Below are 9,231 nucleotides of genomic sequence, written 5' to 3'. Positions count from 1 at the left end.
GGCACTACCTTCCTGGTCAGGCTGGAACCTGGCCAGTGACTATCTCTTCCTTGGCCTTTTGGGTTCTGGGTGGTTCTGCAGTTTTGCATATGTGACATCTGCCTTAATTTCTTTTTACGCAGAGGTGGGGATACTCTAATGGACTGTGGTGTAGATAAAAAGAAGGTAGGTTAGTCTGTGTAGAAGACTGGATCTCTTCCCGCTGACTGCCTTACAGCCTCTGGAAATGTTCTCACTGTCTCTGCTGAAAAGACTTCACCTTTGTCCTCGCTACTTTGCATCACTTCGGATGAGCCAAACCTGCATTTTGGATCCTTGACCTGACTACAAGGTAAGTGGAACTGCTACTTGATTGTAACTTCTGTAGTGAGAGTCAACCATGACAGTGACTTCTCCTTCAAAAACAGGAAGAACCGTGGATTTGCAGGCTTGCATATGAGAGTGCTGCGAGTGTGTTTATGTCTCTTTGCTTAGGTAACATTTCATATTATTTTGCTAAGTGTAAATCATATTGTCAATAACTTTGGGTTTAAAGTATCTTACACAGTGGTTAGCAAAGTATTTTGGTGTATACACCAATACATAATTGTGTTGCATGCAAAAGATTTTTCCCTTACTCAAGGATGTGTAGTCTGGGAGATAAAGCTAGTTTATGTGAAAAATATCTAAGGAATGCTGTAAGACAGCCTATATTGTTTTGCAGTTATTGATTCAATTGACGATTACTGGTGGAAATAGAGTGATTTAAGTGATTCAAAGAACTGAGAAGGCTTCACAGGAAAAGGACTATCTTGAAATGGATTTTGAAAGATGGATAATATTTGTTACATACTGTATACACGTCAGTGTGTGGATAAATATGCTTGCACTAGTAATTATGAGTATATGTTCATCCAAGTCAAGATGCACTTGATTAGTGAGTTGGTTAGTAAACTGTGTTTAGCTCATTTCATGGGTAGATTTAATTTTTCTCAAATAATCCACTGATTTTTGAGCTAAAATAACTCCAGTCACTTATAAATAAACTCTTAATGAGGTAAGTGTACATAAAGAGTAGTGTACAAGTTATGTGTATACATCTTGATAAATATTTACGAAGTAAACCGACCAGCACACAGATTGGGAAACATACAATTTCCAGTTTCCTAAAAACCCCAGTTATATCTTTTAATCACTGCCTTCACCAAGCTAAAGGGTATCTTGATATCTCTTGTCATTATTCTGTTAAAATGTTAATGAATCACACTTGAGTCTGCTCCTGCCCGGGGCATGGTAAAGCCAATCTACTGACACCTGCTTGCCATGAAGGACCCTGCAATGTTTATTGTAAGAGACCAAGCAGGGAGTTCCAGGCAGCAGGTGCTCCAAACAACTGAACTCCCCCATAGCTTCCAGCGAAGCAATTTCAAAAGAACAATGAGGGAGGGGAGTTGTAGGCTGTGTGATCAGTTGGTGGCACAGTTGTCTGATTGGTTGATGGTAAAGTAACAGGGCAGAGTCACATGGGTTAACATGATCATTCCTGAGGCTCCAGTAGGTTGCCTCATGGTGGTCAAGTAGTTACCTTCTTCCATTTGATGGGGGTTTTAGCATCTGTAAAACATTTCAGGAAATGTGCTTCAGATACTGTTATCTAAATACTTCAGGGAGAAACTAAAGCAGAGGGCATGGAGCGGGGGAGGGGTCTATCCCAGGATGACTCCATAGGATTCTGCTCATTTGTGAAAACACCTTCGCATATGCTTTTGAACACTAGTATATCCTTAACTTTTTTGGTGAAATTAGCTGTCCAAATCTTTTGGTCATATTTTAATTTGGTGGTCTGTTGTCATTGCTTTATCATTCTTTCTTATACTCTGAATGAGTTCACCTTCTATTATTTGTGTTAGAAATATTTTCTACTTTTTACTTACCTTTTCACTCTCGTGTTTTTTGATTAACGAAGGTTCACTTTTAACGAGGTCCAGTTTATCAGTTTTTCCTTTATGTATGGCTGGTGCTTGTGTGTGTGTGTTTACCTGCTAGCCTCTTTAGATGGCAGAGGATAGTAAAGAATCAACTTCCATGAAAAAATCAAGTCCAGGTTGCTCCCAGGGAACATAGTGTAAAGATAACTCCAAATTGTGGTTGTAAAATAATTATTTCCCTTTTCTCCTCTAATCTGTTCAGCTCAGTCAGTCAGTTCAGTCGCTCAGTCATGTACGACTCTTTGCAACCCCATGGACCGCAGCATGCCAGACCTCCCTGACCATCACCAAATCCTAGAGTTTACTCAAACTCATGTCCATTGAGTCGGTGATGCCATCCAACCATCTCATCTTCTGTCGTCCCCTTCTCCTCCCGCCTTCAATCTTTCCCAGAATCAGGGTCTTTTCTAATGAGTCAGTTTTTTGCATGAGGTGGCCAAAATATTGGAGCTTCAGCTTCAGGATCAGTCCTTCCAATGAATATTCAGGACTGATTTCCTTTAGGAAATCTAATCTGTTATTAAATACCTATTAAGTCCATACTATTTTCTTCATTCTTATTGCCATTACTGATTTGCCCAGGTTAGTTCATGCCTAGGTTATTTCAGCAATTGACTTTTTCTCCCTGCCTCTCCCACTGTTAAAGAATAATCATTCCCTCTTTTAGTCCTTCTAATTACTTCCTTTCTTACAAACTGTGGCCCAGTTTCTGAATATGAGAAGCAGAGCCATTGCCTCCACCACTATTTTATCTCTTTCCTTTCTTGCATTTATCTTACAGCCAAGGCCGTAGTAGTTGCCCAAACCTTAAGGTGTCATTCCACCTATCTGTGTCTTTTACCTTTTGTTGCCTCTGTGAGGAATTTTCCACTCACCTTCTGATAAGCTCTTACTCATTCTTAAAGCTCCAGCTCAAATTGTAAATTCTATATGAAGCTATTTCTCATTTGTTCCTGACAGAAGTTAATCATTCACTTCTATTTACTGGGTGCAGACTGATATTATTTCTGCTGTATCATATCCATCTTCATATCCCAAATACCTGGCAGAGATTAGATGCTTAATAAATGTTGGTTGAATTGAATCAAATTGATGAATTTTGATTTTCCCCTTACATTACTCATGCCCTTCCGCACACACAAACACACAAAAGCCAAATGGATTGGAGTTAAATATTAAATACTAAAGCTTAGACACAGTACAAGATAAAGCTGAATATTAAACTTCAGTATTTAGAAAGTGTAGGGAAAAAATCACAAAAAGAGAGTGTCTATTTTTAAAATATTTACTATAAAAATTTTTTAGTAAACCTTTTTAAAGGGAGCACATACCTATCAAGATCTTATATTTGCTTTGTCTATCTCTTCTTTACATTTTTTTCCATTTCTGAGGAGTCTAAAAGCAAATCAGTGGTGGCAGGTCATTTCACTTGTACCTCTATCAGTATATATTGTTTTAAATGTAAATGTTTTCTTGCAAAACCAAACTGTCATTATCACATCTGACAAAATAAGCAGTTGTTTCTAAGGGTCACTTAATATTCAGTCTGTAATCAAATTTCCATGGTTATCTCAAAAATGTTTCATTATAGTTGTTCTACTCATTTCTTCTGTGCCGTGTCTCTTGAATTTTTTGATTGATTGTCTCTGCAGCCCTCCCTCTTCTCCCTTTCTTCCCGTCATGTTACTGAAGTTGTGCAAAAGCAGGTTAGTGGTCCTAAAGAATATTCCACGTTCTGAGTTTATTCACTTTTTTTTTCAGTGTCATTTAACTAACTTTTATTTATCTCTCATAAATGAAGTTAGCTGTGAATCTGGATGAGATTTAGGTTCAAGGTTTTTGTTTCTTTTGCAACAGCACTTTATAGGTAAAGCTGTGTGTCACGTTACATCACATTTCAGGACCACAAGGACTGCTTGTTTCATCTTCAGTGATGCTAAGACTCATCAATGGATACAAGTTTTGGCAGTCCAACCCAATTATTATGAAACATCTCGTAACTTTTAATCTACTGTTTTCATTATAATCATTGCCCGAATCCATTATTTATTTCATTCAGTTCAGTTCAGTCACTCAGTCGTGTCTGACTCTTTGTGACACCATGAATCACAGCACGCCAGGCCTCCCTGTCCATCGCCAACTCCCGGAGTTCACTCAAACTCATGTCCATCGAGTCGGTGATGCCATCCAGCCATCTCATTCTCTGTCATCCCGTCTCCTCCCACCCCCAATCCCTCCTAGCATCAGACTCTTTTCCAGTGAGTCAACTCGTCGCATTAGGTGGCCAAAGTATTGGAGTTTCAATTAGGAGTTGCAAAAAAAAAAGATTGCCTATTCTTTCAATGCTTCTACATTTCTAGCTGGAATTCTTCAGTGAAGGACTTTTTTCCATCAACTAGAGATATCTGATTATCTTGAAATATATTGAACACAGGAAAGGCAGGCTAATGTCCTTCTTCTTAAAGGGCCAGTTTTCAGAGTTATTGCCTTAGTTATTTCCAGTGATGTTCGATGAGGCATTTTGTTGAATTCATAGGACTTAATATAGTCAGTATGTTCTAATTGGCTGTATTCACTCAAGTTGCTTTTCCTGGGATTTCCCTGTGATCCAGTAGTTAGGACTCTGCTCTTCCAGTGCGGAGTGGCACGAGTTTGATCCCTGGTCAGGGAACTAAGATCCCACATGGCAGCCAAAAAATGAAATAAAGTGGTGTAGTGTAAAACTGTTGTCGGGGCACGGTGGGCGGGGCCGCCGGCGGAGCACAGGCGTACCCGGCGGGGTCGGCGGGCGCTCGGTCTCCGGATTGCCGGGCGGAGACGGCGGCTGAGCGTGCGAGGCGGTCGTTGCTTTCCCGAGTCGCTCTCTTCCAGGCTCGGTCCGGCTGTCATCATGGCCCGTGGAAATCAACGAGAACTTGCCCGCCAGAAAAACATGAAGAAATCCCAGGAAATTAGTAAGGGAAAAAGAAAAGAGGATAGCCTGACTACCTCTCAGAGGAAGCAGCGGGACTCTGAGATCATGCAACAAAAGCAGAAGGCAGCCAATGAGAAGACGTCTATGCAAACAAGAGAGAAATAATGACTGTCTGGAAAACCTGGGTGCTACTGCTAACTAGGTGTACCGTAAGCTCTATGACCAAGATTTCGTAGAGTGAACAGTCAGTGCATATGTTATATCCTTATAAAAGTATTTTAAACTTGTCCTTTCAACCTGACTGAGTGTGATATTTCAGAACCATTCTTCAAAGAATAAAACACTAACCATGCATATGACATGTTGGTGAACATTATTTTATCAGCAGTGAGCATTTATATAATTTATTAGAAAGGTAATATGATCAGGTAATAGGATCGTGTATACAAATCTAGAATCTTTGCCATAAACTTTGTTAAAGTAGATCTTTAAAGTCTACTTTATAATATACAATAGTATAATAGTTTATATATAACAAATACTAATATAACATATATAACATAGTATAGCAGAATGTATTGATCTAATTTTGCTTTGTAATCAAATAGTTCACTTGAAGAATTTACAAAATAGTGCAAACCACTTGGAACAACTGAAAGAAGGTAAACTAAATGAAGTCTCAGTAAGAACTCTACTCACAGCTTTAAAATTTTCTGGACTAAGTGCCTTTTTTTTTTTTTTAGAGAAATTATTTTTTTTTTTATTAAGTAACGTGATTTTTATTTATTTATTTTTTTAACAGTTTATTTTATTTTTTGTATACCGAGTTATTTTCTTTTTTTTTTTTTTTACAGTTCATAACCCATGGATGGAGGAGCCTGGTAGGCTGCAATCCATGGGGTCGCTAAGAGTCGGACACGACTGAGCGACTTCACTTTTCACTTTCACACGTTGGAGAAGGAAATGGCAACCCACTCCAGTGTTCTTGCCTGGAGAATCCCAGGGACGGGGGAGCCTGGTGGGCTTCCGTCTATGGGGTCACACAGAGTCGGACACGACTGAAGTGACTCAGCAGCAGCAGTGTAAAACAACATCAACAACGAACCGCTTTGCCTTTGACCAAAGGGGGCCTCTGAGTTTGTCTCTTTTTTTTTTTTGCATTAACCCGTTATTCCTGAGAACATCCTTGCTTTCTGGCAGAGGATGTGCTTGCTTGTGCTCAGTTGCTTCAGTTGCGTCCCACTCTATATGACCCCATGGACTGTAGCCCGCCAGGCTCCGCTGTCCATGGGATTCTCCAAGGCAAGAATACTGGAGTGTGTTGCCATGCCCTCCTCCAGGGGATCTTCCTGACCTAGGGATTGAACCCGTGGTGTCACCTGCATCTTCTGCATTGGTGGCGGATTCTTTACCACTGAGCCATCCTTGAAGCCCTTTGTAACAGGATATCTCAGTCTAATTCTATATATTTCCAGCTCTAGACTTGAAATCAGCTAGTCCTTCAAGGATCTCTGGGTGTCAGATTACTCATTGCTAATGTGTTGTCATTTATTACAGGCATGTTCAGTGGACATAGCTGGAAAATACAGTTTTAAAATGACAAAATAATCAAGAGTCCATACTCGTATGTAATATTACAGTATTTTTACTTACTTTTTTTTAAACTTTATCATTATATCTATTTTCTTTTATACTAAACTTTTGGCTCATAAAAGTAGTAATTTGATTTCTAAATTTGGATTTTCCTATGCATAAAATAGATTTAAAAATTACAATGTCACTATAACATAAACCACATAATACAATTTAGTAGATACATATTACTAATAATGCAAACATAGAATTCAATTTGTCCCTCAGGAATATATAGTGAAAATTCTGTGTTTTAAAGTCACTTGAAATAATTATTATCTATGTTTATATTGCCATTTGATATATAACCAAACTCTCAATCAAGCAGGAAGGAAGAATAAAGATATTTTTGACACAAAACAACTCAGGAAATTTACTTTCCATACTCTATATTAAGAAAGTTCTTGCATATTTCCCTCAGTAAAAATAAAGTTTTAGGAACCATGAAATAGTGCATTAACTTTAAGAGCAGGGTGGAGCTGTCCTAAAGTGGCTGGGATCCTAGAGAACAGCCAGTACAGACTGGAAAATAATCCTTAAAGTTTTAGACAGAGAGAGAAAAAGCAGTAACAAAACTATCTATCCCATGTACAGTTCAGTAGAATGCTTGAGATATTGGAATAGTTTAAAGATATAATAGAGGTACCATGTAGAAGAAATTGAGAGGACACTTAGAGCCTATAAGAAGGGAAATGTGATTACATTACTTTCATTGGTTCTGCAGTGAATCTCCCAAAGTGATGCTAACTTGATGACTTTCAACTTATCATCCATGTGTGGACAAAGCACAGAAGGCTTAATTATTGTTATGAAGGAGAATATGAATATTAATGGTATTGACTATGTAATAATACAGGATACAGAATTTAGAAGGTGGAAAGGATGGGGGAGGTGGGCAAAGACAGAGCAAGTGCTTTCATAGCTCCCTCATACAAAGAATAAAATCAAGAGCTTCTAAGTATGAAGCAAGAGTTTTAGTGTGTTATTTGAATACACAGAGAAAACGTATAATCATAAAAAGAACTGAAGCAGAAACTATTAAAATGGGTATTCTTTGGGAGCAGCATTAAGACTGAGGTGTATAGGGCTGGGGTAGGTAACTGTTACATTTTTTTGTAAACCACTGCATAGTAATAGATTTATTTTAAAATATAATGGAACACGATGATTCAAATGTTTAATATTAATATTTACAATAGTAGTTTTAGATGGCAAAATTAGCACTTCAAGAAGTATATCTCACAGTATGAGGCTGGCAATAGTCTTCAGGATGCCAACTGAAGCTTAAATTATTGAAAGTAATGACAGAATGATGGCCAATATGGAATCCAGAATATAGAAATACCACTGCTGAGTAATTCAGTTCAGTTCAGTCGCTCAGTCGTGTCTGACTCTTTGCAACCCCATGAACCACAGCATGCCAGGCGTCCCTGTCCATCACCAACTGCCAGAGTCTATCCAAACCCATGTCCATTGAGTCAGTGATGCCATCCAACCATCTCAACCTCTGTCATCCCCTTCTCCTCCTGCCCTCAGTCTTTCCCAGCATCTGGATCTTTTCAAATGAGTCAGCTCTTTGCGTCAGGTGGCCAAAGTATTGGAGTTTCAGCTTCAACATCAGTCCTTCCAGTGAACACCCAGGACTGATCTCCTTTAGGATGGACTGGTTGGATCTCCTTGCAGTCCAAGGGACTCTCAAGAGTCTTCTCCAACACCACAGTTCAAAGCATCAATTCTTTGGTGCTCAGCTTTCTTCACAGTCCAACTCTCACATCCATACATGACCACGGGAAAAACCATAGCCTTGACTAGACAGACCTTTGTTGGCAAAGTAATGTCTCTGCTTTTTAATATCCTGTCTAGATTGGTCATAACTTTTCTTCCAAGGAGTAAGCATCTTTTAATTTCATGGCTTAAATCACCATCTGCAGTGATTTTGGAGCCCCCCAAAAATAGTGTGCCTAAATAAAGAGATAAAATTATATAAATAGGAGCTGTATTCAAAGACAGAAGAAAAATGTCTGTACCTGTGAGAACTCTGGATCAAAAGAAATGGCTTCCCCTTTACAAGAAAACAAATTTATAAAAAGCAATACTTAGACATACCTGAAGATCAGACAAAGTTATGAAATTTAAAAAAGAGAAACATTACAATAGACATACAGTCAGAATTCCTCTTTAAGTTAACTTGTAGAGACAAAGCCATGGTGCTTAGGACTTCACTTTCCCAATATATGACCATCTACATAGGGATAGATAAACAAAAGTAGTGACCCAGGAATTTGAGATAGAAACAAATTGTTCTCATATGAAAAGAGCAGAAGAAATTCTCAGATACTTAAGGATTCAGAAATTACCCCACCAATGAAAACCATATTCTAAAGTGAATCCTTAAAAAGAAGGCAGTGTGGTGCTGACATTAAAAGCAAGCTTTTGAAAGCATATTTCCTAGTTCAAATGTTAATTCATTTCAGTTTTGGTTGCAGGAGGCTAATCTTCCATTTCTGGAATTTCTAGGTATTGGGCAAAAGCAAATAGAATTCCTCTGTGCAGAACAATAGCATTATACTAAGCCACACCATATCTCTAAAACTTTCATATGAAATATTAAACACGAGATTAGACATAATGAGAATAAATCATGAAAACACTCACACAAAATAAAGATACATAGAAAAACCTAAGAGACATGTAGGTCATGGTAAAACCATCTAATAT

At 38.3% G+C, this 9,231-nt stretch overlaps 1 pseudogene; it reads left to right on the top strand.

Moving 5' to 3' along the window:
* The first annotated feature begins 4,712 nt into the window (after positions 1-4,712).
* Positions 4,713-5,233, top strand: LOC148776206 (small EDRK-rich factor 1 pseudogene; annotated as a pseudogene).
* The last annotated feature ends 3,998 nt before the right edge of the window (positions 5,234-9,231 follow it).

This window comes from Moschus berezovskii, chromosome 11 (assembly GCF_049115385.1).
Source record: "Moschus berezovskii isolate FMDL1 chromosome 11, NW_MosBer_1.0, whole genome shotgun sequence".
NCBI classification, from domain to species: domain Eukaryota; kingdom Metazoa; phylum Chordata; class Mammalia; order Artiodactyla; family Moschidae; genus Moschus; species Moschus berezovskii.
This window is presented reverse-complemented; position numbering and strand designations above follow the sequence as displayed.